We start from the raw sequence: 27,037 nt of genomic DNA on the forward strand, positions 1-27,037 counted from the left end.
TAGACCACAAGAAACTATGTCTGAGTCTCATCATCCTTCACTAAACATTGTTATGTTTGTGTTCTTGTAGTTTCCATTTCTACTTTCACTTTCCTGGTTTTGGTTGCCTCTTTTAACCAATGTTTCAGCTGCCTGATTACTTGCTTCTATTTTCTGTACTTTCTGAGCATCTTTCTAAGCCTAGCTCTATAGGACTTCTATACTCTAGGGCCTTTGTCTGAAGCTGCGTTATCCTCTGCTTCATGTATAGGCTGTACTATGTCATCATCAAGGATGTTCCCAATTGGAACTGTGTCTTTTGGTGGAATTTCTCCTTCCAACTTGTTATTATTATCTATTTCATTTTCAGGGGATCCCAATTCAATGTTATCTCCTGAACAATTATCATTCATAGGGTCTTCTCATTGGTAGGCCTCGTCCGCAAGGGACTTTGAAAAGGGAGTATCACTTGGTTGATTGGCATCTCTCAAGTTTTCGTCTTCAAGTTTTCCTTCTGCTGGGGGATCAACTGGACTGGTGCCTACTGTCTGAGTTTCTTTTCTGTTGGCTCCTCCTTCATCCTCCTCGGCTTCGAGCGGTGTTTCCATAAAAGGAATTGACTCCTTTTATTCCTCCATGGCATCAGTGCATGGTTGGGTTTTCTCATGATCGAGACTGTCAGCAGGGGCTGACCGGTTAGGGGTACAATTTTGTTTTCCAATGGTCCTTGGATGTTCTCTACTTCGGTAAACACTCCCATGCTTCCCAATACCTTGGCCAATTCCTTCTCATAGTCTTGCAAAGGAGGGTCTTACAGACTAAGAGGACGTGTGTAGGATGGTCTGGCTTCCTCTGCTTGGATTGGGTTGCGCCGTTGGGCTTTCACTTACACAGAGCGCCTACGCTTAGTGGATTCTAAGGGTGTAGAGGGACTCTCTCTCTTTAGTATTCTCTTTGGGCCTGGGGTTCTTTGCCCTTGCTGCTCTGTTTCCATATTTTCTGGGGATGGAGCCAAGGTAGGATTTATGATACCGTCCTATGTTAATTGTTGTTGGGCCAATCTATTTGTGATAATTAATTTAATTAACCCATGATGGCTGACTACACTCTGTGGGTCCTTGGCTGTACTTACCCATCGGGCGACATCGTGTAATAGGGAATTCAGATAAAATGGTAAATTAACTGAAATTCTTTTCTTTAAAATGGCTAGAAGTTTCAGTTTTCGGGGCTTTACCACATCATGTCAGTCGTCACAGGTGATGTATCTTTGGACAATGACCGCCATTTCTTGCCACGATTGCTGCAACACTGAAGGATGAATTCATTTCCCTATTCGTACCAGCCTCTCAACCGGGTCCTAGAATGCTTCAATTACACTGTATAAAAGGACCCATTTATCTGCCCATTTCACCCCTTCTGCTGGAAGTCCGGTGATTTTGGCTAGGACTTCTTCAGAAACCATCATGCTTATACCTTTTACCACTATACTACCGTTATGCAGATTTTACAGAAATTCCAGCGTTAGCTCCTCATGAAATCCCTGCAATCTGTTTAAATACTGCAGCCAGCCAACACATTCAAGGATTTTGCGAGCTTGATTTAACACCATCAGTACTGGAGGTTCACTCCGGATAGCTCTTCCACCCATGGCTACTGCAATTGAGGCTGGTTCTCTTGTATACAATTGTGTTTTACCCCGGTACTGCAAAACAGTAGCAACGTATATTACAACAATTAACAGGGAAATGATGTTTCTTGGAAAATTATTATCATTTTTAGTTAAGTCCTTCATCTTGTCAGCCATACTTAATGCAAAATCGTAAGTTCGCATGCCTGCCATAATGGTTGCCATTCTTAGTCCAATCAGAATTTCCTGCTAATTATTACACATTCATGCTCATCATACAGTTCGTACTCCGGAGGTAATCCGAATGATTCCCATACAATTATTCATAACTATGATACGTGGTGTGCATACGCAGGTCATCCCCCCTCTAACGAGAAAAGGGCATCCACGTTCTTTCATCACGTGAAAAGCAAGAAAATAGACTAATGCGAAATAAATGCCGACAACCAATCAAAAAACGCAGTGCGCAAATCGGTTAAGCATTTAAGTAATATTCGCCGTCAGACATGAATTAGAAAAATCAAATAAAAACAACAATTTCAAGTCATTATGTCAAAGATATTTAATGTGAGAGGAATTAATCACATCAGCATAATCGACGATATGTGTTTAATGACTGTCATTTAATGATCAGACGTATGGAATATAATTAATATAGATTAAAGTCACCATGCTATTCAACCTATAAAAGTGCTACCTAAATGGAAATTATCATTAGAAATAAATTCATAGGTGATAAGATCTAGATAACATATGTCAATATAAGATGATACTCCAATACCACAAGCAGATCCACTGCTGCCAATAGGCATTCATGGCCTCGACAGGGTTGCTTCTTAGCCACTCCCAAATGAGCTAGAGTCCTTCTTATGATTAATTCTTCTTTTCTTTGTCATAAAGAGACCACTATGCTGGCGTGGTGACTAGGTAGCCATAGTGCCATTCACCAGGGTGTAACAAAGTGATTAGGCTGGCTCATGATTAAACCCCCTATTCTTCTGACATATTAATGATCAAGAAGGTCATTGCCTTGGTTTGGTAGCCAAATTGGAATGTCAGTTGTTACATCCTTATGATCATGGTAGGCTCACTCATGATGAGACCCTCTATCCTCTTTAGCCAATGCTTTAAGGATTTTGATATTTTATTTTTCTTTTGGAATTCTTATTGTAGAAAAAGGGAGGCTCATTTGCTCCTTAAGAGTCAAGGATGGTGTAAGAAGTAAAAAGATGCCATGAAAGTGTTATACTCTTATCCCCTTATCATTATATCAATGAGTTTTACCCATTTGGGAGTATAAACATAAGCCAACATGGATTAAGGATAATGAATAATTTCATGATGTGTCCAAAATAAAAGATGTTCAGGCTGTCATTGTAAATATACACCATATTAGTTTATGGATAAAGATAATCATCAAAATGATTTTAGAAGTCATAACGATATTATTATTACTGTTTTTCTTTAGAAGAGGAAAAAATCGATTCAAATGGTGCTTATTTTAAATACAAAAAGAAGAGAAAATGGCATAATGATCAAGAAAAAAATGTGAAAAATTGAATCACAATTTATCTTCTTAAAAGGTGTTGTTCAGTCAATTGAACGACAATCGTTCAATTGTTTGAATGGAAAAATCAAGATCGAAAATGAATGTGTTGTTCAATCGATTGAACAACAATCATTCAATCGTTTGCACAATGAAATCAATCAAAAACAAAAAGTGTTGTTCAATCAATTGAACGACGGTCATTCAATTGTTCGAACGGCAAAATCAAAGTAAAAATGAAATTAGTTGTTCAATCAATTGAATGGCAGTCATTCAATTGTTTGAATAGTGAAAACAAATGAAAACAAAGTCTGTTGTTCAATCAATTGAACGACAGTCGTTCAATGGTTTGAATAGCGAAAATAAATTAAAAAAAATTGTGTTGTTCAATCAATTGAACGGTAGTCATTCAATTGTTTGAATGGTGAAAAAAGAAAGAAAGGAAAATTCCTTGTTCAATAAATTGAATGGCAAACGTTCAATTGTTTGGACAATGAAATACAAAAAATAAAAATGTGCTGTTCAATCAATTGAATGACAAAAGTTCAATTGTTTGAACAATGAAATACAAAAAACAAAAATGTGTTGTTCAATCAATTGAACGGAAAACGTTCAATTGTTTGAACAACGAAATACAAAAAAGAAAAATGTGTTGTTCAATCAATTGAACATCAAACTTTCAATTGTTTGTGTAGTGAAAAAAAAGAAAAATTTGTTGTTCAATCAATTGAACGGCAAATGTTCAATTGTTTGAATAATGAAATACAAAAAAGAAAAATGTGTTGTTCAATGAATTGAACAACAACCATTCAATTGGTTGAACAACAAAATACAAAAATAAAATATGTTGTTCAATCAATTAAATGACAAACGTTCAATTGTTTGAATGATGAAATACAAAAAGAAAATGTTTTGTTCAATCAATTGAACGATGAAATACAAAAAGAAAATGTGTTGTTAAATCAATTGAATGACAAACGTTCAATTGTTTGAACAACAAAATGCAACAAAGGCAAACGTGTTGTACAATCAATTGAACGACAAACATTCAATTGTTTGAACAACAAAAACAAAAAGAGGAAAATGAAAGTTCCTAAAAAAAATTCATGTTTACATGGTGATACCTACAAAGGTATGTACATTATTTACAATTTCTTAGGAAATTTCAATTTTTTAAAGGAAAAGCTGCTGGGTTATCATTCCTTGCAACTAGAATTTGCATGGAGGGGTCCTCGCATACATGCTCGTAGAAAGACTCCTTGGTAAGCGGTTGATGATAGTGGCACACTCGATGCCCGTTTACCTTAAAGGAATGGTCGGATCCATCTATGATAGTCAAGGTAGGAGTACCGTTATTATGTACTTCTTGAATCTCATAAGGGTCGAAACATCTTGTTTGCAACTTGCCCAGGAAGCCCTAGAATCTAGAATCGTATAGGAGTGCCCAATCCCCTTGCTGAAGTGTTTTCTTCTTGATAAGGCTGTCATGCCATTTTTCCCTCTGTTGCTAGATTATTGCAGTTCGTTGCAATGAAAGCAATCAAGCCTCATCTAGTTTGTTAATCTCCTGAATACGCTTGGTTTGGGTCTCTATTAAGTCCATACCCACTTCCTGGGCCATCCTTAGAGTCTTTATTTCAAATTCGATTCGAAATATTAGTTCTTTACTGAACACAAGCTAGTATGGAGAGTATCCAGTAGTATTCCTCCAAGTCATACGATAGACACATAAGGCCTCTGGTAGTCTAGAAGCCCAATCTCACTGGTGTGTTGACACATTCTTGGTCAGAATCACTTCTATAACCTTATTGTTGCTTTCGACTTGCCCGTTCACTTGCGGGTGATACGAAGAAGTGATCATGTGCGTAATATGATGGATTCTGAGAGTGGCAGTAATCTTGTGCCCTTGAATTGCTTTCCCCCATCTGTGGTCACTTCTCACGGTAATCCGTACCGCACAAATAGCCTAAAAAGGAAGTTAATCATTGCTTCCTTTGTTTCTCTTGGTAAATCTATTGTTTCCACTCATTTTGTCACATAATCTGTGGCTACCAATATGTAGGCCTTTTGATTGGATGGCAACTGGAATGGACCTACGAAGTCCAATACCAATGCTCGAAGGGTTCTATTACTAATTATGGCTGCAGAGGCATTTCATCCGATTAGCTAGGCTGGCCCATCCTTTAGCAACTATCGCAGGCCTGGGAATATCTTTTAGCATCATTAAAAATAGTGGGCCAATAATAGCCCATATGCAATACCTTATGTCCTGTCCTTTGGTCTATGAAATGTCCCCCGCAGGGTTCGTCATGGAAAGCCTTCATAATGTCATGGATGTCATCCTCGTGGATACATCCACCTATACACATGTTGGCCCTTGTACGAAAAATATATATGCCTATCCAAGAGAACCGAGCACTACGCTGAACAATCAGTTTTCTTTCTCTTGTCGTTAAATGCTTAGGTAGCTTCCCTACTGCTAGATAATTTGCTAGATCTGCGAACCATGGCATCTTAACTACCATGGAAAACAGGTGTTCATCTGGAAATTGATCATTGACTGGCAGTGGATGATTAACCTTCGAGATTAGAGATAGAAAATCAGCAACTAGATTTTCCTTCCCCGGACAATCCTTATTGGTAATATCAAACTCCTGCAAAAGTAATAGCCACTGTGTTACTCGACCATTTGTGATTGGTTTATTAGCTAGATACCGAATGGTAAAGTGATAAGTGTACACAAAGACTTGGTAGGCAGTTTTATAGTGTCTAAATTCGTTTATTGCATAAATAACAACTAAGAATTCTTTTTTTGTCACTATATAATTAAGTTCTGTAGAAGTGCGATTTTTTCTAATATAATATATAGCATAAGGTTTCTTGTCCTCCTCCTGGCTAAGGACAACGCCTATAGCTGCATCTAATGCATCCGTGGAGATGTGGAAAGACATCTCCCAGTTTGGTCCATGTAATACTGGTGCTATTGAGACTAGTTTCTTTAATCCTCCAAAAGTTGTGTCACACTTGTCACACCAACCGAAATCAACATTTCTAGTTAGAGCATATAAAGGTGCTGCAATATGTGAATTTTTTTTGATAAACCTATGATAATAACCTACATATCCCAAGAAACTACGTACCTCTGTTTGTGTGCAGGGGGTAGGCAGTAAAAGAATTACCTGTAGTTTTGCTGGATCTACCTGTATTCCTGCTGCAGAGATGTAATGTCCTAGGATCATGCCATATGTCATCATCATGTGACACTTGACATTTCTTAAACATAACCCAGTATCGATGCATTGTTCTAAGACCTTTTCTAAAATTTGTAATGCTTGATCAAAATCATTCCCATATGGAGTAAAGTCATCCATATATACCTCCAGTCCTTCATTTATTAGATTGGAAAAGATGCTTAGTATAGCTATCTAGAACGTGGCTTGGGCATTACACAAGCCAAATGGAAATACCCTGTATGCGAATGTGCCCCAGGGATAGGTGAAGGTTGTTTTATCCTGATCTTTAGGGGCAATTTGAATTTGATTGTAACCGATGAAGCCGTCTAAAAGGGAGAAGAACTGCTTCCCTACCAATGTATTGAGGACCTGATCAATGAACGGTAGGGGGAAGTGATCCTTCTGTGTTGCCTTGTTCAACTCCCAATAGTGTACACAAATACGCCACTTCCCATTTTTCTTAGGGATGACCACAAATGGAGAGACCCATTTACTGTCTGAGATAGGATAAATAAAGTTTACATCCAGTAGCTTCTGCAATTCCTCTTTCACGATATCCTTGAGGTGTGGGTTCAATCTCCATTGAGGCTACCAAATGGATCGAGCATCCTTCTTTGTATAATTGTGGTGTGTACATAGTTGTGGGTCTATCCCTTTCATATCAGGATAATCCCAGGCAAAAGCCCATTTATTTTTCTGTAACACCTAAATAAGATTTTGTTGTTGTTCGTTATCTAGATTATCATTGATATTTAGAACTTTGCTTGGCTCGATCTCAACTAGTTTTCTGTTATGAGCAAGGGTTGTCTGAATATGTTGCTCATCTGTATCGTTCAAGGGATCTTCCATGGCTTCGTTATCAAGGATTACTTTCAACATCTGACACTGTACATTACTCACATTAGTTTGCTGATTTATAAAATTGTTGATAACGTCATCTTCAGTCTGATCTTTAAATTCCAATGCCTCTGCTACTGTGAGTGGTGAACGAATGCTCTCTTCCAGGTACGCTGGTGACTGCTTACATATTTTTACAATGGGCAAACTTGGCCTAGAAGGAGGATATAACACCAGATTTTTTACAGCATCCCCCTTTGTAATAGTCATGTTGCCTTCTCAGGAGCCAATATATGCATCAAATGTTTCCAGCCAAGGTCGGCCCAGGATCAAAACATGCCCATCCAACCTACTCCTTGGGTTTATAACTAGGAAATCTACTGGATATTCCCATGAGTCAATAGAAACTATGATATCTTGTAAATTCCCTTCTGGTCTTACCACTGATCGATCAGAAAGTTCTAATAAAGTGGTGGTTGGTTCCAAGGTTGTAATACCAAGTGCTTGAGAAGTTTCTGTTGTTAATATGTTAATGGTAGCTACTAGATCAACTAGTGTATTTGGAAAAGAGCGGCCATATATCTAAACTGTAACTATGTGATTTCCAGGATCTTCGTATTTTATTGGAGTTTCCTCTCCCAAGAGTAAATTGGATAGGGTTCCTAGAACCTGGATAGTGGGTGAGGTTTTTACCTTCCTCACATGCTTCCTTACACACAATTCTTTGATTGTTTTGGCATAGATGGGAATGTTTTCAATGGCCTAAAGGAGAGGGATCTTAATACACAATTTTTTTAGTTCCCCTACAAGATCGAAATCAGGGTAGGCGATCGATTTAGGTATCATTAGTCTTTCCGGGAATGGAGGAGAAGTGACTATAATTTTCTCATGGTCATCATACTAATTTGCTTCTTCCCCTTACTTTGGTTCATTATTATTTATAGGTGGTGGAATATGTACAGGTGATGGAATATGTACAGGTGGAGTTACATTTTCAATTGAAGGTTGGTCCTTGTTTCCCTCAGGGATGATGACATGCCCTAACCTTAATTTGAGCTCATTACATTCTTTCTTCTCAATCTCATACTCTGGGTTTTCAATAATCTGTACCAACTCGATTGGTTTGTTATTAGGATTTGGGTTCGACTGAGTTGGTAACTGTGGCCACAGTAGAGGCTGGGAATTATGTTGTAATGTATAGGGAGCTGAGAGTGTTTGTTGAGGCTGAGGGCCATTCCCCATAGGTAAATTAAATATCCCCAGAGGTCGCTGCCAATTTGTAGACCAATTCAGATTTTGAGAGGTGGAAGCGGGCCACTGGGATTGATAGGGATTTCCTTGCCAAAGAGGAGTAAAAGGAGAATTTGGCCAGCCATTTCCTAGAAAAGATTGTGTTGGTTAGGATGTCATAGGGAATGGTGGGCTCCGCCAATTTGGGTAGGGTGGTTGGCCTTGCCAGGCTACCCCAAGGTTCTGCTATTATTTAAACTGCGAGGAAGAAAATAATTGGGGTGTGTCTTGTGACATACATGTAGGTTTAGCTTGCCATTGTCAATGCTGGTTCATCAGATATAGTGATTTTGTTTCTTCCTCCGATTCTTTGAATACTGCTTTCAGCCTGGGCAATGATGGACATTGTTCAGTGTCATGATCCTTAGTACATATGGTGCACAATTGAACCATATCTAATAGGCATTCCCATTGGTTGTGCTTCTTTCAACAACGTGGGCAGAAGATGGCCAAATTTTGTTTTGCTAATGCCTATTTTTGTTTAGCCTGTAGCACATCCAGCTGTGTTGTAAGAGTGCCCAGGATGTCTGTCTTAAAATCTTCCAGGAGGTTACCGATCTCCATCCATGTTACACCTCCACCATGTTGTTTGCTTCCTCTGCTCATGGGATATCGGCCAACTGCTCCTGTGCATGTGCTTCCCCTCAAACACCTGATACACAAACGAACAATTTCATCATAATCTTCCTGAGAAATATCTCCTTTTCCTTTTAAGTTTAGAGTTTCTACCCATTCCTCTTTCATTCCTTTAATTAAGATAGCTCTTAGGACTTCTTTTGGTAGGGAAGTGTGTGGAGACATCTGCAAATTATAATTAAATCGTTCTACATATTCTTCTAGTGTTTCATTATCTTTTACAATTATCTTGAAAATCTCATCTTTCAGTTCCCTAGTTTTACAAAAGTCCTGGTATCTTTTAAGGAAGGAGGTTTTCATTTCATCCCAAGAATTGATGGTTCACCCACCTAGAGCCATAAACCATCTTAGAGCTGCCCCTTTTAGAGTGGAAGGGAATAGTTTCAGCTTTTTGGGGTCGGTGTTATAATCATACCCTCTACAGAGGACATCAAACTCAAACAGGAAAGCATCAGGATCCTCTATGATCATCCCATGGAAGGTTGGGATGCTCTGTAGAGGAATAGCCTTCATAGGAGTATTGGCCACATGGCCGACTATGGGATACTCTAATGTCGAGGTTTGACCTTAGGGTGGCTGATCTGCCATTTCATCAAAGATGTGCCAATAATCTTCAGGGATTCCAAGGGGTGCTTTTGGAGTAAGCAGAGAGTTAGCAACCGAGTTGGCTTTACATAACTACCTAGGTTTGGGATCTCAAGAGATCCTTGTTTAGACAGTTGTGGTTCTGCTTTAGCAACCACACTAGTTTATCCTCTTTCTTCTCTTAGGTTACAATATTTTCCCTCTTATAGAGGATCAAAGTATAAACTTATTGTAGCTCGAAAACTCTGCTACGATCCTCCGACTTGGCTTTGAATCTTAGCATGAGCTACAAATGGTGAGCCCGTTGCTTGACGGATAATAGTAGAACTTTTTCGAGGTATAACCTGGAATCGTACTAATGATTGAGACTGTGCTCTTCTTACGATGTCGTCTACAAAGGTTGTTCTCCCAAGGTTCACCGATCCTTTGGGTTTTGTGGGTTTTGGTGGAGAATTCTGCTCTTTTTCTATTTCTAGTCATTCATAAAAACAAATTCCTATTTAACCTCTAAGGTTTTGTTTTAAAGCGAGTAAGTAAGCAAGCACTTTACTTGATAGGTAAGCAGGTTCTTACCTTCCATTTTTAAAACCCAATTCTTCTACAGCAAAAACAAAAATAATCACTTGAAACACTCTCCCCAGCAACAACACCAAAATTTTGGCTCACTAAGATGTCTTTTTATAGGCAATCTTAATCCCCATATTAGTTTTCAACCCGAGCTAAGTCTTTTTATCTCAAGAGTGTCATCACAGTATATGTAGTGAATCTAGAGGTTATCTAATGATGAATCATTGCAAGCACTAATGGCTAACTCTTCAATAAAACTCACACAATTATGAAAAGAACTATCTATGGAAGAAATACTCTTAACGCACTCTGCAATTCTATGCAACTTGTTCCGAAATCAATTGAAACTGAATAGAAATAAGAATTACACTTGGAATTGTTCAAATAAACTTAATACTAATCAAGTAAAGAAAGTATAACTATTGAACAACAATCAACAATTGGTAATTGAACAATAATCAGTAATTGAACAACAATCAGTAATTGAACCAAAAATAGTGATAAAGGATTACTAAATAGAAAACGATCTATATTGCAATCTGTAGAAGTTAATTAATCTTATCTCCAACACCTATGATAACATCTATTCAAATGAACAACAATCTGCTATCAACACTAATTCACTCATTCCAATCAAAATGCTACTTAAGTATGTTACACAGCTTCACTCTGAATCTAATTGAACAGTAGTATGAATCAATATCCCAAACCTTTACGATAAATGGAGTAACTAAACATTAAATCAATAGCAAAGACTAAATATAAAAACTATGAAAAAATGGAGTAGTAGAACTTCTTGTGACTAGGTCCAGAGTAGCCAAAAGCCTCTTCTTAATAAGAACTCAGAATACGAAGATGTATCAAACACAACCTCCTTTCATTAATTGCAAGTAACAGCTGATAGAGTCACTGATATAACAATGTATATGTTCTCAAAAAGAATAATTACAGATTATCAAAGTCTGAACTATATCTAATTTCCTTTTGGCCCTATATATAACATAAAAGAGTATCTGGATAAAAGCGAATACTCAGGATTAGGGGATCCTGAGGATTTGACAATATATAATCTGATCATGTGACAAAATAGCATTGTTCGAGTTGATCTCCCGCTTCCTTGTCTACCCAAGACATTGTCACTCTTTGCTTTTGTGGCCTCGTGTTGTTTTGTCAACTGAACGGCTTTTTCCCAATCCACATCTCGGCACACAAAGATAGCAAAGAATCAGTTTTTCATACTAGATTTGCCTATTCTATAACCAAATAGTTTCATCCAACTTTAACTGATATTTTCCTCATTTTAATCTATAAACAAAGATAATTGTATAAGTATGAATGATAAATGAAGCATTTTACGAAGAGAAATCATACCTTTTTCCTGTCCCAGCAATAGGAAATGGAAATTCAAAAAAACTGGGCTGGGAACCTTGGATGGGTGAAGGATCTTCTCAGACTATGTCCTATAAACTTATATTGGCATTGAATATGAGAGGGATCTTTCATTCTATTGACATTTTTCAAGCAAGATGGTTAGGGGATCAAAGCTAAAAGAATTCAATGGAGCTGGGACTTTCAGAAGAATTAGCAAGGGAATGGAACAAGTCTGTGACTGTTATTCATCAAAGTGGTATTTGCTTATGGGAGGAAAATTATAAGTGGATTTGGAGAAGGAATCTGGTGGATGGAAAGGTGACAATAAAATTAGTTTATTTGGCATGTGAAGAGGAAGAGGCATTGAATCCTAGTTGTAGATGGCTGAAAGAAATCTGGAAATGGCGTTTCCCCCTAAAAATCAAATTTTTCATTTGGTTGGCTTGCCATAACAAAATTTTGACAACAAAAAATATCCAAAAAGGAGGTTGGGGTGGACCTAATTAGTATGTTCTATGTCATAGAGATGGGGAAATTGTAGATCATATTTTCATCCAATGTCCTTTTACAATAGAGATCTCATTTGATATTTTTACAAGCTATTAGTTCCCATCATTTCTTAGATATCATACCTTTTCAGGGTGTTTATATGTATGGACAGAGAAAATCAGGAAGTTAGATTTCTTTGAACATCCATTTATTGTAGTATGGATTGTTTGGTTACATCGTAACTCAGTGATATTTGATAATATGAAATCATCTCGAGGCTTGACAGTTTAAAGAATTAGAATCAATTTTAAACTAACATGGGCTCAGCTCAGAGTAAATAAAATGAAGGGTCCATTTCTAGATCCCTCTACACCATGCGGGTTGTTTTATGGCTCGATTTGTACTTCAACAGGAAATTGTGGGGCACGGATAATTTTTTTTATAAATCAAAATCACTGGTTTAAAATTTCTGTTTGTGGATGGAAGGGGACAAATAATTTTGTTGAGGTATTACATTTGTGGGGCATTTTTTATTTTGGCTTACAACTGGGGATAAATTCCTTACAAATTTTTGGAGATTCTGAAGTTGTCATTAGTTGGTTTAATTCAAAAGGCAGATTGGAGTGGTGTCTTATTCATCCCCAGTAATAGAAGATCAGAGAACTATAGGAGATATTTCAAGAACTCGAGATTTATCATATTCATAGATGTCATAATAGGCTTTCCAACTTTTGTTCTAAGGATGTTGTTCATTTGGATTTGGTTCTTTTGAGTGTAAAGGGGTTGTGCGTTGAGAAATCTAGGGGCAAATAGATTCACTACAAGGAAAAAGGTCATTGGTGAGGGTCATGCCCGTGACGAACCTTCAAGGTCTGTCACCAATGTCGGATATGGTGACGGTCTTTAAAAAAGCATTGTTGTAAGTGTATATAGTGATGGTCCTTTAAGGTTTGTCACCAAATCCATTTTCAATGACACTTTTGGTGAGGGTCGTTAAATGCCCATCACTAATTCTCCCTTTGGTGACACTTTTGGTGAGGGTCGTTAAAGACCCATCACTAATTCTCTCTTCGGTGACACTTCTAGTGACGATCTTTTATTGACCCATCACCAATGCTCTTTTTGGTTACTTTTGGTGACGGTAAAAAAATGTTTGTCATCATTGATCATTCCAATGATTTTTTTATGTCACTTCATGCCTATGACAAACCTTTAAGGTCCGTCACCAATGTCATATATGGTGATAGTCTTTAAAAAAACATTGTTGTAAGTGTATATAGTGATGGTCCTTTAAGGTTTGTCACCAAAGCCATTTTCAATGACACTTTTGGTGAGGGTCCTTAAAGGTTCATCACTAATTCTCTCTTTGGTGACACTTTTTGTTGGGTTGTGTTATATTATTTCCACGTAATTAACCGGAGGTTTAGAGGGGGGGCGGAGCCCCACCTTCATTGCGCTGATTGCATAGCAGGGGGATCATAGTGCTTTTGATAGGTGCAGGTAATCCCCCTCTATGGGTCCGGGGCAGCGCCCCGGAAAATTTTGTTTTTTGGACCCTATATTATGTTGGGCGGACCTACCTATGGTTTTGTGCATGAATTTCACACATGGTTTTGGACATGATGGTTTTCGGTCCATGGTATTGGATGCTTTGGCATGTATAAATATGTATTGTAACATTGAAAGGAACAAAACAAATGAAAAATGAAGCTAGTAGTGCCAGTTTTGGGATCCAGGGGAAAATATCTATGTATATGTGTTTTACGTGTTATGCTCTTGCATTATTTATTTTCTGTGTTTTGAGAATTCATATGCAGGTAACTTCTGTATGGGGTTAAAACCTACATTTGGTATTAGAGTTGTTTTGGCTTCAAGGGGACACCTTTGTTGCTGAGGGGTTTTGTTCAAGCCTGTGGTAGACCCTATTCAGTGGGAGATCTGCGAGATCGATTCTAGTGGTGAAAGAAGATGGCTAGCAGTCGAAAGATAGAGATTGAGAAATTTAATGGTTAGAGATTTGAGATGTGGAAAATCAAGATGGAGGATCTGTTGGTGGATAAAGATCAGTGGAGCGCAGAAGATCTGGGTACTAAACCAACGGGAGTGTCCGATGAAGAATGGAAGAAGTTGGATCAGAAGGGAAAGAGAACAATATGATTATGTGTCTCATATTTAGTATTGTTGAATGTATTAGGGGAAGCTACAATGAAGGCTTTGTGGGACAAGTTAGGGACTTTGTACTAATCTAAGTCTCTGGTGAATAAATTGTTCCTGCAGAAAAGGCTGTAAACCTGAGGATGAAATATTGAGACTCGGTGATAGAGCATCTGAATGCATTTAATATTGTGGTAAGTCAGTTATTATCTATTGATATTAAAATTTCAGATGAAGATAAGTGCATCAATTAGTTGTGTTCTCTACCAGATTCATGGGATAGTCTGGTTATTGCAATAGGTAGCAATACAACTGCCTTACAGTTTGATGAAATAGTATCATCCTTGCTAATAGAGGAGATGAGACAGAAAAATATGGAGAGCTAGAATGGTGATGCCTTATCTGTACGAGGACAGTCCCAGAACAAAAAAAATAAAATAAGTCATCGAGTGGGAGATCTAAATGTAGAGGGAGATTGAAATCTCTAGGAAAACCTGCAAAGGTGGTGTGCTGGAAATGAGGAAAGGAAGGGCACTACAAAAGGGATTGTAAATCTAAAGCTCCTGATAAAGGAAGGGGATCTGATGATGTTCCTTCTACAGAGGCGAAAACCATATCAGATGAAGGTGGGGATGTGTACTTGGCTTCTTCAAGTACACACATAGATCATGAGGCATGGTTCATTGACTTAGGTGCATCCTTTCACTTCACTCCCCATAGAGAGTGGTTTTGTGAGTATGAGAAATATGATGGTGGTGATGTCTTCTTAGGGGATGACAGGAAGGCTAGAATCATTGGTCATGGAAAAGTAAAGTTGAAGTTGCAAGGTGGAAGGGTTAGAACACTTCGAGTTGTTCTGCATATTCCTGCATTGGACATAAATCTGATTTCTATAAGCAAGGTGGATGATGCAGGTGTAAAAACAGTGTTCGAGAAGGATACCTGCAATATGGTTTGGGGGGCACTGGTGTTGATGCGGGGAGCTCGAATTAGAACTTTGTACAAGCTGAAAGATAGCACTTTTGTTGATGGGTGCAACAATTCTGTGGTTCCTGAAAGTGGAGCAGAAAATCTTGTAGTCTTTGGAGAGAAGACCATGTTGTGGCATCAAAGGCTTGGACATATTGTAGAGAAGGGTTTTCAAATACTTCATGGTAAAGGTATGGTAGAAAGTATGAGTAATAGCTCTTTGGAATTTGATTTCTGTGAAAATTGTGTATATGGGAAGCAGAATTGGGTGAGTTTCCCCTCTGGTGGTAAGAGGGAAAAACATATATTAGAACTTGTGCACAATGATGTGTTTGGACCTGTGAAGGTTCCATCACTGGGTCAGTCTGTGTACTATGTATCATTTATAGATGACTTCTCAAGGAATACATTGATATATTTCCTTAAGAAGATATGTGATGTCTTTGATAGGTTTAAAGAATTTAAGGCTCTGGTGGGAAACCAGATAGAGAAGAAGATAAAGGTGTTGAGGACAGATAATAGTGGAGAGTTTTGCAGTAAGGAATTTGAAGAATTCAGTAAGAAGTGTGGTATAGCACGATAGAAGACTACTCCATACACACCTGAGGAAAATGGAGTTGTAGAAAGAATGAACAAGACATTGATGGAAAGGGCAAGAAGCATGCTCAGTGGTGCCGGGTTAGGACAGGAATTTTGGGCAGAGGCAGTGGAGATAGCATGTTACCTGGTCAACATATCACCTTCATCAGCATTGGAGGATAAGACTCCATAAGAGGTATGGACTAGTAAGAAACCCTCTCTTTCACATCTGAGGGTATTTGGATGTGATGCATATGTACATGTTCCAAAAGAGAAATGAACCAAGTTGGATAGTAAATCAGAAAAGTGCATCTTTATTGGGTATAAGGATGGTTTAAAGGGTTATAAGCTTTGGAACCCAGTAACAAGGAAGGTTGTGTACAATCGAGATGTGGTGTTCAGAGAGGTGAAAGATGTTATTAAACATGAATTCCAACCAAAGGAACCTGAGAAGATAGAGTTTGAGCTTAAGGAGGAAGAATCAGACTCTACAGCAGAGGAGGAATCAGAAGATGAAGAGCCACAAACTCTGGGTGTGAGAAGATCAGTTCAAGAAATAAGGTAGCTGGAAAGGTATAGTCCATCTACTTTCTATTTAAATTTTGCTTTATATATTACTGACGATGATCCCAGAACTGTGAAGGAAGTAGTAGATTCAAAGGATGGAAAACTCTGGAAAGAGGCCATGGTTGATGAAATGGCATCTTTTCACAAAAATGAGGCTTGGGATCTGGTGGAGTTGCCAGCTAGAAGGAAACGCATTGGCAGCAAATGGGTGTTCAAGAAGAAGACAACTATAGAAGGAAAGGTGGAGAAATAGAAAGCTCAGTTGGTAGCAATAGGTTATTCCAATGTGTCGAGAATTGATTTTGGTGATATTTTTTCTCCTCTTGCCAAGGTAACTTCTATTATATTACTTTTATCTGTTGTTGTTGCTTTTGATTTTGAGGTAGAAAAGATGGATGTGAATATAACATTTCTTCACGGTGATCTGGAAGAGGAAATCTACATGAAGAAACCTGAAGGCTTTGCATTGAAGGGTAAGAAATAACTGGTATGAAAGTTAAAGAAGTCTATGTATGGGTTAAAACAGTCACCAAGGATGCAGTATCAGAAATTTGATACATTTATACGGGGACTCGGCTTCACCAGAAGAAAAGTAGATCATTGTGTGTATTTTAGATTAATTGGTGACCGTGTTGATTATCTGGTCTTGTATGTGGATGATATGTTGCTGGTTGGAAATGAAAAAGAAATTATCCAGGATTTGAAGACCCAATTGTCCTCCAAATTCAACATGAAAGATCTTGGTGCTGCAAATTATAGTTTGGGCATGTAAATTAAAAGAGATCGGGCAAAGAGGAATCTTTGGTTAAACTATAGGAGGTATGTCGAGACAATACTACAAAGGTTTAATATGCAGGATAGTAAACCGGTGAAGGTTCCTATTCCTGTTGGTGTGAAGTTATCTACTGAACAGTGTCCCAAGACACAAGAAGAGGAAGAGGACATGTCTCATGTTCCATATGCAAGTGCAGTCGGTAGCCTGATGTATGCAATGGTCTATACTAGACCAGACATTGCACATGCAGTGGGAGTATTGAGAAGGTTTATGTCAAAACCAGGGAAGGAGCACTGGACAGCAGTGAAGCGAGCTTTCAGGTATTTGTGTGGCATTAGTGATTATGGTTTGTTCTACCAAGGAAGACCAAGATTGGACAGAGTGTTGGATATTCATGGCTTTGTTGATGCAGACTAGGCTGGAGATCTAGATCAGAGAAGATCTACAAGTGGGTATGTGTTTAACCTATTTGGAGGTGCAGTCAGTTGGATGAGTAAGAAACAATCTATAGTGGCACTGTCAACTACAGAGGCAGAATACATGGCAGCCACTCATGCAAGCAAGGAAGCAATTTTGTTGTAGAGGTTGTGTTCAAGTATGTGGTTAGTACAAGGAGCTATAAGGATAGACTGTGATAGAAAAAGTGCAATTTTCTTGGTAAAGAACCCTGCATATCATTCAAAGAAAAAACACATTGATGTTCAGTATCACTTTGTGGGTGATATGATAGAAGACAAAAAGGTGTTGCTGGTAAAGGTGGAAACTTTGAAGGATACTGCAGATGCATTGACAAAATCTGTGAGCTCTAAGAAGTTCTCTTGGTGTAGAGAAATAATGGTTATTGCAGGGCTGGATAAATGACTAAGCTCTCTTGTGGCCCCCTGTGGAAAGAAAACAACAAGTGGGAGAATGTTGGGTTGTGTTATATTCTTTCCACGACTAGCCCACGTAGTTATCCAGGGGGTTATAGGGGTGGAAAATCCCCCCGTTCATTGCGCCAATTGCGTAGCGGGGGGGTCACAGGGGGTTTGGACTATATATTAGGTTTGGTGGACCTACCTATGGTTTTGTGCATGATATTCGCACATGGTTTTGGACGCAATGGTTTATGGTCCATGGTTTTGGACGTGATGGTTTTCGCTCCATGGTTTTGAATGCTTCGACATGTATAAATATGTACTGTAACATTGAAAGGAACAAAAAAAATGAAAAATCAAGCTGGTAGTCCCAGTTTTGGGATCCAGGGGAAAATCTCTATGTATATGTGTTTTATGTATCATGCTCTCGCATTGTTTATTTTCTACGTTTTTAGAATTCGTATGTAGGTAATTTCTGTATGGGTTTAAAACCTAGACTTTTGGTGAGGGTCATTAAAGGCCCATCACTAATTCTCTCTTTGGTGACACTTCTAGTGACGATCTTTTATTGACCCTCACGAATTCTGTTTTTGGTTACTTTTGGTGACGGTCAAAAAATGTTCATCATCATTGATCATTCCAATGAGTTGTGATGCTATGTACCTGTTACTATATTTCTTGTCAAAAGAAATGATTTACAACCATTGTTGTGGAGTCTTTTTCATTATGTGTCCAAGGTCATAGTGTTTATAGTCAATCAATTTGTTAAGAATTAATTAGTGTGTATCATTACCCTCAAGTCATAAGAATATATTTTTCCTATGAATCAACACATGATTCATCTCTATTAGGTTTATTATCTAGCAAATTTCCTTTAAATAAAGTTCCACTAGTGTGTTTGAACTTTGAACTATATTATTTAATACATAATCAAGTTCTATCAATTATAATAATGAGAGAGACCTAACACTCCTCAACACTCATGACACACCTTAACATGCTTTGGAACAATACACTAACATTCCTTGGCACCCCACATGTCTTGGAACATCTTTGTACCTAGAACATCTTGCCATGAGTAGGAAGCCAAAGCACATGTTCGCATGCCCTAGCATAGCATAACACTCCCCTATCATGTGTTGGCATGCCCTAGCATAGCATAAAACTCTCCTATGATGTGTTGGCATGCCGTGCAATCCCTAACATGCCCTAGAACACCTTGGCATAATATTGCATTGTTATCGGGAAATCTAGTGTCTATGCAAAGCTTCTAGTCCCATTAAGACGGGTAGCTATCTTAGAAACAAACAGATTAAAGTTACTTTCGTTTTCCTTTATGAGAAGTAGATAGGAGAGGATCAAAGAATACCAACCTCGATCTTCAGCTCGGTTCTTCGCTTGTCCCTTCTCCTCACCAACAGGTCTTTGCCGCTTCTCCCTTGACCACTCCGCTTCAAAGAGTACCTATAAAGTCGAAGCAGCATAATACCTTCGAAGTGTAGAGATATACAATCATAAACAATATAGAACCAGATATATATTGACCACACAAATGCATATACTATCAGACATACAAGAATGTGGAGGAAAACTTGTGTTAGGGTCCCACCCTAACCCCCTTATTTATGTCTTGGGATCACGTCATAGTCAAAGAGTCAATAAAGCCCATATATTTTGTAAGTGGTTAACTCGAAATTAATGACGGGACCACAGTTAGTTGCAAATGGGCCGTAGCCGTAGTATTAGATAGATGGTATTAATAAAACTCACGGTTTTGACCCGTGGTATCGCATGTATGAGTCATATATAAAGGATAGAGACTCCCTGCGAGGAGCATCATGTCTTATTTTGTAATCGAGCTCTGCTCTATTGAAGGTTGCCCCGTCGAAGAGGCATGTGAACATTGCTCTTTGAATAATAAAATCATTGCTATTCTGTGTTCTGGGTATCTTTTCTTCGCATATTTTGTGTTTTGGGTATCTTTTCTGCGCATATTCTGTATCTGGGTATTATTTTGCAGGTTAAGAGCATAACAAGTGGTATCAGAGCACTTTCCAGGGCTCGGTGGGATCTCCAATTTTTAGCAAAAATTTTTTTGGCTAGAGACGTGTTCTGGCGTCTTTAAACCACGAGATCTGTTGTTAAGAGCATAGACCTGCGGATTTGGGCAGGCATGCACGCAGGAAATACAAGAGGTGGTCACGTCTTTTGGACTCCCTTGTAACCCCTATGGGTACCCCTTCAGTAGTATCGCATTAGACAGAACCACACACGGACTGTCTTCCACGTACCCTCTGGGTATATAGGAAGCCCCTAGGCTCCTTGAAACCTCGCCATAGATAAACCTTCGGCCGTCTTGTGGCTACAGTACACCGAGAACAGCACTTGGAGAGATTACTCACCCGTACGATAGGGTAGTCGGGTTGTACGGCTAAGGGTACGGTCGATCCTCCTTAGTTAGAGCCCTGAAACATTGGGTCGAGTACTACTGTCAGACCCTTATGTATATTGCGATCTGTAGCACCTGACACTCCTCTAGACCATAGTTCCCTTTTCTATCGGGGGATCACACATCATCTATTCTAGATCCGCGTGTGCAAAGACGTGCCGCAGCAGCAGACATCAGTCTCGCAGCTCCATCAGATACGCAGCAGCAGTTGTGCCACCATTCAGATCTCTCAGATCCACCAGATCGCAGTTGTTGAGAAGGGTTCCTATACCGGGGTCTACTTTTCGCAGGAATTTTGGCAGCATTGACATTTTGAGGATTTGGCGACTGCAGTATTGATAAAGAAGGAGTAAAACTTCGTTAGGAGTTTTAAAAAAAAAAAAAAGAGTCTGAGATCTTCCGAGGTGCTTATTGGTGATCTAGCCCATCAGAATCTGGACGGAGAGCTGAGCAAGGTGGTACCATTCAATTTATTAGAAAAAAAAATTTGGCGGTCCCAATTTTTCATCAAGTTGGTGTATGGTAGAAACTAGAGCTCAAGCAATGGCCAATGAAAGGCTAGACAAAATTGAAGCAGATATGAACGAACTCAAAAATATGATTGGCGGACTAATTAGCCAGGTACGGCAAGAACTCGATAAGGGCAAGGAGCCAGCCCTCGAGGAACCGTATAATGGCCATGAACACCATGAGGGTGAGTCTAGCCACTCTCGTCACGTCTGGCACACCCATTCACCACCCAGTCAGTGACCTCCCAAGTTGGATATGCAGAAATTTGAGGGTTCTCACATGTCCGCATGGCTAGCACAAATGGACCAGTATTTCAAAATGAATCGTCTCCTAGATGATTGGACTAAGCTTATGGTAGGGACCATGTACTTGGACAATGAACGATGGCAATGGGCAGAATGGCATCAATGTCGCAGTGGACCTTTTTAGAGTTGGGCCCAATTTACCAAAGCTCTTCGAGATCGCTATGAACAGGAAGACTCCTTTTTGGGACGTCTCACTAAGCTCCGACAGACGGGTACAGTGGATTAATATATCACCGCTTTTGAAGCCTTAGCCTTCCGCACTAAGGGTCTCTCAGATGAGTTCTACATGGAATGCTTCATCAGTGGTCTTAAAGAAGCCATCAAAGCTCAAGCTCTACTCCACCACCCTCCCACGTGGACCGAGGCTTGCCAGGTAGCTCGTAAGGTGGAACATGCCATAACAGCCCAATACAGCCGCCCCAATTTCCCCACTAAAGGTCGTCCCCCACAAGCTCACAACACGACTCAGACACTTAAGGTCCAAAAGGTGTCACCTGAGGAAATGGCCGCAAGAAGGAAGCAAGGACTATGTTACTACTATGATGAAAAATATTCCCCTGGTCGTAAATGCAAGGAGCCCAAGTTTTTTCAAATAGATGCCACTGACTACAGTTCAACGGAGGAAGATCCACCACTTGAGGAACCTGCGGCGATAGAAGAAGACAACCAAAAGGAGATGGTATCTAACGAACCAGTTATTTCGCTAAATGCGTTGGCAGGAATTTCTTCACCTCAAACTCTCAAAATCAGGGGTTTTCTTAAACATCGCCCAGTAGTAGTCTTGATTGATAGTGGAAGTACCTATAATTTCATCCATCAAAAAGTCGCCAACGCAGTGCATTGCTTTGTACACGCAGTCTCTAACTTCCAAGTCCAAATCGCGGATGGGGGCACAATGAAATGTGAAGGCCGCTGTGAAAATGTCAAACTTGAAATGGGGGATTATCAGTTGAAAACACACATGTTTTCCATTCACATGGGCGGATGCGACATTGTCCTCAGCGCTGAATGGCTTCGCACTCTTGGGCCAATCACAATGGATTTCCAGGAGTTATATATGAGTTTTAAGCAAAACAACTACACATATACCCTCTGTGGCCTCCAAGCGGGAGCCCCCTCGATCATCAGCTCGCATAGGATGGAAAAATTGTTAAAAAAGGGAAATCATGGCGTGGTAGCTCAATTCAATGCCATCCAGGTCGTTGAAACCCAGTCCCTACAAATTCATCCTGAGATGCAACAAATTTTAAATAAACATCGACAGGTCTTTGACAAGCCTAAGGAGCTTCCACCATCGAGAGGGGAACATGATCATAGCATCACATTGGTTCCAGGGGCCCAACCCCCAAACGTGCGGCCATACAGATATCCATTCACCCAAAAGAATGAAATAGAAAAGATAATCAAGGAACTTTTGGAAGCAGGTGTCATTCGTCCCAGCGTTAGTCCTTATTCATCCCCAGTGGTCATGGTGCTCAAGAAAGACAGAGTGGCGGATGTGTCCCGACTTTAGGGCCCTCAATAAGCTGATAGTCAAAGATAAATTTCCCATCCCGGTGGTTGACGATTTGCTGGACGAACTCAATGTGGCTCAATTCTTCACTAAGTTGGATCTTCGCTCAGGCTACCACCAAATTCGCATGAAGGAAGTCGACATTCCCAAGACGGTGTTCCGAACTCATGAAGGCCATTATGAGTTCCTGGTCATGCCATTTGGTCTTTGTAATGCCCCTTCTACTTTTCAAAGACTTATGAATCACCTTCTTAAACCATATCTCAGGAAATTTGTCCTGGTCTTCTTCGATGACATCGTCATCTATAGTGGCACTTGGGTTGCACATCTTCACCATGTAGATCTACTCTTGCAACTGCTCTGCCAACATAAATTATTTGTCAAATTTTCCAAGTGTTCGTTTGGCATGGAAGAAGTTGAGTATTTGGGCCACATTGTGGGGCGGGAAGGTGTCAAGGTGGACCCCAAAAAGATCCAGGCAATGCAAGAATGGCCTCAACCTAAGACCTTGAAGAGCTTAAGAGGATTTTTGGGACTCACCGGCTATTATCGTAAATTTGTCCGCAACTATGGCCGCATAGCGAAGCCCCTCACTCAACTCCTAAAGAAAAATTCCTTCTTCTGGAATGAGGAAGCCCAACAGGCATTTACAGCCCTCAAAAACGCCATGTGTTCTACTCCAGTCTTAGCACTACCTGACTTCAACAAATCTTTTTTCATTGAATGTGATGCTTCAGGGACAGGTATTGGGGCAGTCTTAATACAGGAAGGGCGAACCTTGGCCTTCACAAGCCAACAACTAAGTGGGAAGAATCTGGGCCAATCTACCTATGAAAAAGAAATGATGGCCATCTTACATGCAGTCGACACCTGGCGCCCTTACTTATTGGGGCGACGTTTCCAAATCCGCACAGATCATCACATTCTTAAATATTTTCTGGAGCAACGCCTATCTTCCCCACAACAAAATAAATGGCTAGATAAAATGCTGGGATATGATTATGAGATCATTTACAAGAAAGGGAAAGACAATAGGGTAGCAAATGCATTATCTCGCCAATTTGAGGAAGAAAGTACTCTGCTAGCAATTTCCCTCCCCATTCCAGAATGGATTGAAGAAGCTTGCAGAGAATGGTTTTCACACCCAGGGCTATCCCAACTCATTGCTCAATTGCAGGTCGATCCAAATTCCATCAAGGGCTACTCCTAGCAGGATGATATTCTTCTCTACCGAGACAGAGTAGTAATATCACCAACATCAACCCTCAAAAGTCGCATATTGGTCGAATTGCACTCATCTCCCATTGCAGGACATTCGGGCTTTCAGAAAACTTATGCTCGCACCAGAAGATCATTTTTTTGGACCGGCATGAAAAAGGACATCCTTAATTTTGTCGCAGAATGTGATGTCTATCAACGCCACAAAGGAGAAATCGTTAACACACCAGGCACATTACAACCATTACCCATTCCGACATCAATTTGGACGGAGGTTTCCATGGATTTCATTACAGGTCTTCCAAAATCAGGGAACAAGTCAGTAATCATGGTGGTGGTGGACCGCTTGTCAAAGTATGCTCATTTTTGTGCCCTACCCCACCCGTTTCCACCAACTTTGGTTGCGCAAACTTTCATGGATCAGATATTCAAACTACATGGCATGCCCACTTCTATTGTGTCTGATCGCGACCCGATCTTCACCAGTAATTTTTGGCAAGAACTCTTCAGGATACAGGGCAGTCAACTAAAACTCAGCACTTCCTATCATCCGCAAATGGATGGTCAAACCGAAGCCGTCAAAAAATGTCTAGAAACATACCTCAGGTGTTTCACTTCAGAAAAGAAACACCTTTGGGTACAGTGGTTACCTCTAGCGGAATGGTGGTATAACACCAACTATCATGCCTCTACTAAAATGACTCCTTATGAAGCAGTATATGGTCAACTTCCGCCTTCCCCTATTTCTTATCTCCAGGGATGCTCCAAAGTACAAGCAGTGGATCAACTCCTACAACACCGCGCCACCATGCTCACCCATCTTAGAGAGAATCTTCATCAAGCTCAGAACCACATGAAGCAACAAGTCGACCAGCATCGCTCAGAGCGCCAGTTTCAAGAAGGGGACCAAGTCTTTTTGAAGCTGCAACCATATAAGCAAACATCATTCAAAGACAAGGGTTGACAGAAGTTATCTCCAAAATTCTACGGACCCTACCAAGTACTCCAGCGCATTGGAGAAGTGGCTTACAAGTTGGCCTTGCCACCTACTACAAAAATCCATCCAGTTCTCCATGTATCATGCCTCAAGAAAGTAATTGGGAACAATTGTCGAGTTCAAACAAGTCTACCTGAACTGGACGACGAAGGGTCAATCTGGCTTCAACCCGAACAGGTCCTCGCCACAAGAGACAAGCACCTGTGCGGCTGCATGATTAAGGAAGTCCTCGCCAAATGGAAAGACACCTCTCCAGAAGATGCAACTTGGGAACCAGCTACTATTCTTCAGTACTCTCCGCAGCTCCAGCCTTGAGGACAAGGCTAGTCTTAAGGGGTAGGGCATGTTAGGGTCCCACCCTAACCCCCTTATTTATGTCTTGGGATCACGTCATAGTCAAAGAGTCAATAAAGCACATATATTTTGTAAGTGATTAACCGAAATTAATGACGGGACCACAATTAGTTGCAAATGGGCCGTAGCCGTAGTATTAGATAGATGGTATTAATAAAACTCATGGTTTTGACCCGTGGTATCGCATGTATGAGTCATATATAAAGGATAGAGACTCCCCGCGAGGAGCATCGTGTCTTATTTTGTAATCGAGCTCTGCTCTATTGCAGTTGCCCCCATGAAGAGGCATGTGAACATTGCTCTTTGAATAATAAAATCATTGCTATTCTGTGTTCTGGGTATCTTTTCTTCGCATATTTTGTGTTCTGGGTATCTTTTCTGCGCATATTCTATATCTGGGTATTATTTTGCAGGTTAAGAGCATAACAACTTGAATAGCTTTATTGATATAAAGATTAGAAGAGAGGATTAAAACCCATTGATCTGACCCAGTGTCATCCTCCCAGCATGAAATCCCTTCTTCACCTCATGAAAAGCTTAGATCACCCAACACTATGTTATTCCACCAAGAAACCAACAACACTTCCTTACAAGATACAAAATTACAGCCTCTGGATCTCTGTGATGAGGGATCCATATATAGATTATTGCAGGGGGGTGAGTCAGCTTCTGGGATTTTGATTAGTGTCCTCTCTTTGACAGTTCTTGATTCCACTTGGAGATTGATGATCTCTTACTCATCGTTGGGTGAATTCAGAGAGGCAAGTGTCACAGGAGATTTTTCTATAAGATTCCATGACGATCCACCTTGCAAACTGTCTCTGCCATTTGTCTACTCTCGCCCATCGCACCCTATAGAAGGGCTTTCTAGTATGCATCTCACCCTTTACACTGAGCAGGTGAGATGCATCGCACCCTCTGCACTGGGAAGTCTGTATGGTCCAGCTTTGACCAGTTCTAAGCAGTTTTCTATGGAGAACTTCTGGGAGATGATGTAATCTGCTGATCTTGTTCCTTTAGGGTGTGAAGCAACAATTTTAGGGACTTATGAGCCCTTGGTTTATGGACATGTATGATTGGGGTTATAGTGCCCAAAAATGTCTATAACATGCATCGACAAACATTAGCACTTGGCACACAACGACACTTGTCATGTTTTGGAACATATTATTAGTGTGCCTAGCATGCCTCATTTGAAAAAGATAAAGTCCCAACTTATTAACCCTCTTATGTGTTCATTTCCTTACATTTTATCTTGGTTGTTCCTTTTGTTGCCTTGAAACTCCTTGATGCATATTGGCATACTCTAGCACCCTGCACATCCTAGCATGTCTTAGCACCTGGCGTGCCTTAGCACTATTTTCCACATGTTAGCACACCTTGGAACAACCTAGCACACTGTAGCACTTCTTGAAATGCCCTGATATTCCCTGGCATGCCTTACTTGTGCTTAGCATACATCATCACTCCCTCCTTGGCATGACAGCTAGCACTCATTGAAACTCCCTAACACACCCTCATATTCATTCACTTCCATGCATTCTGACCTAGTTCTCCCTTGTTTTTTCCTAGTACTCCTTAACACTACTCAGCATGCATTGGAACTCTCTAGCACACCTTACCACTCTTC

General features: G+C 39.9%; 1 pseudogene; it reads left to right on the top strand.

Annotated features, from left to right (window-relative positions):
• The first annotated feature begins 5,025 nt into the window (after window positions 1-5,025).
• The window catches only part of LOC149179486 (nuclear transcription factor Y subunit A-8-like), a 56,513-nt pseudogene continuing 34,501 nt past the window's right edge, over window positions 5,026-27,037 (top strand).

The sequence above is a fragment of the Pinus tabuliformis genome, chromosome 4_1 (assembly GCF_031772625.1).
Source record: "Pinus tabuliformis cultivar Carrire ecotype Pingquan chromosome 4_1, CPIR1, whole genome shotgun sequence".
Classification (NCBI taxonomy): Eukaryota; Viridiplantae; Streptophyta; class Pinopsida; order Pinales; family Pinaceae; genus Pinus; species Pinus tabuliformis.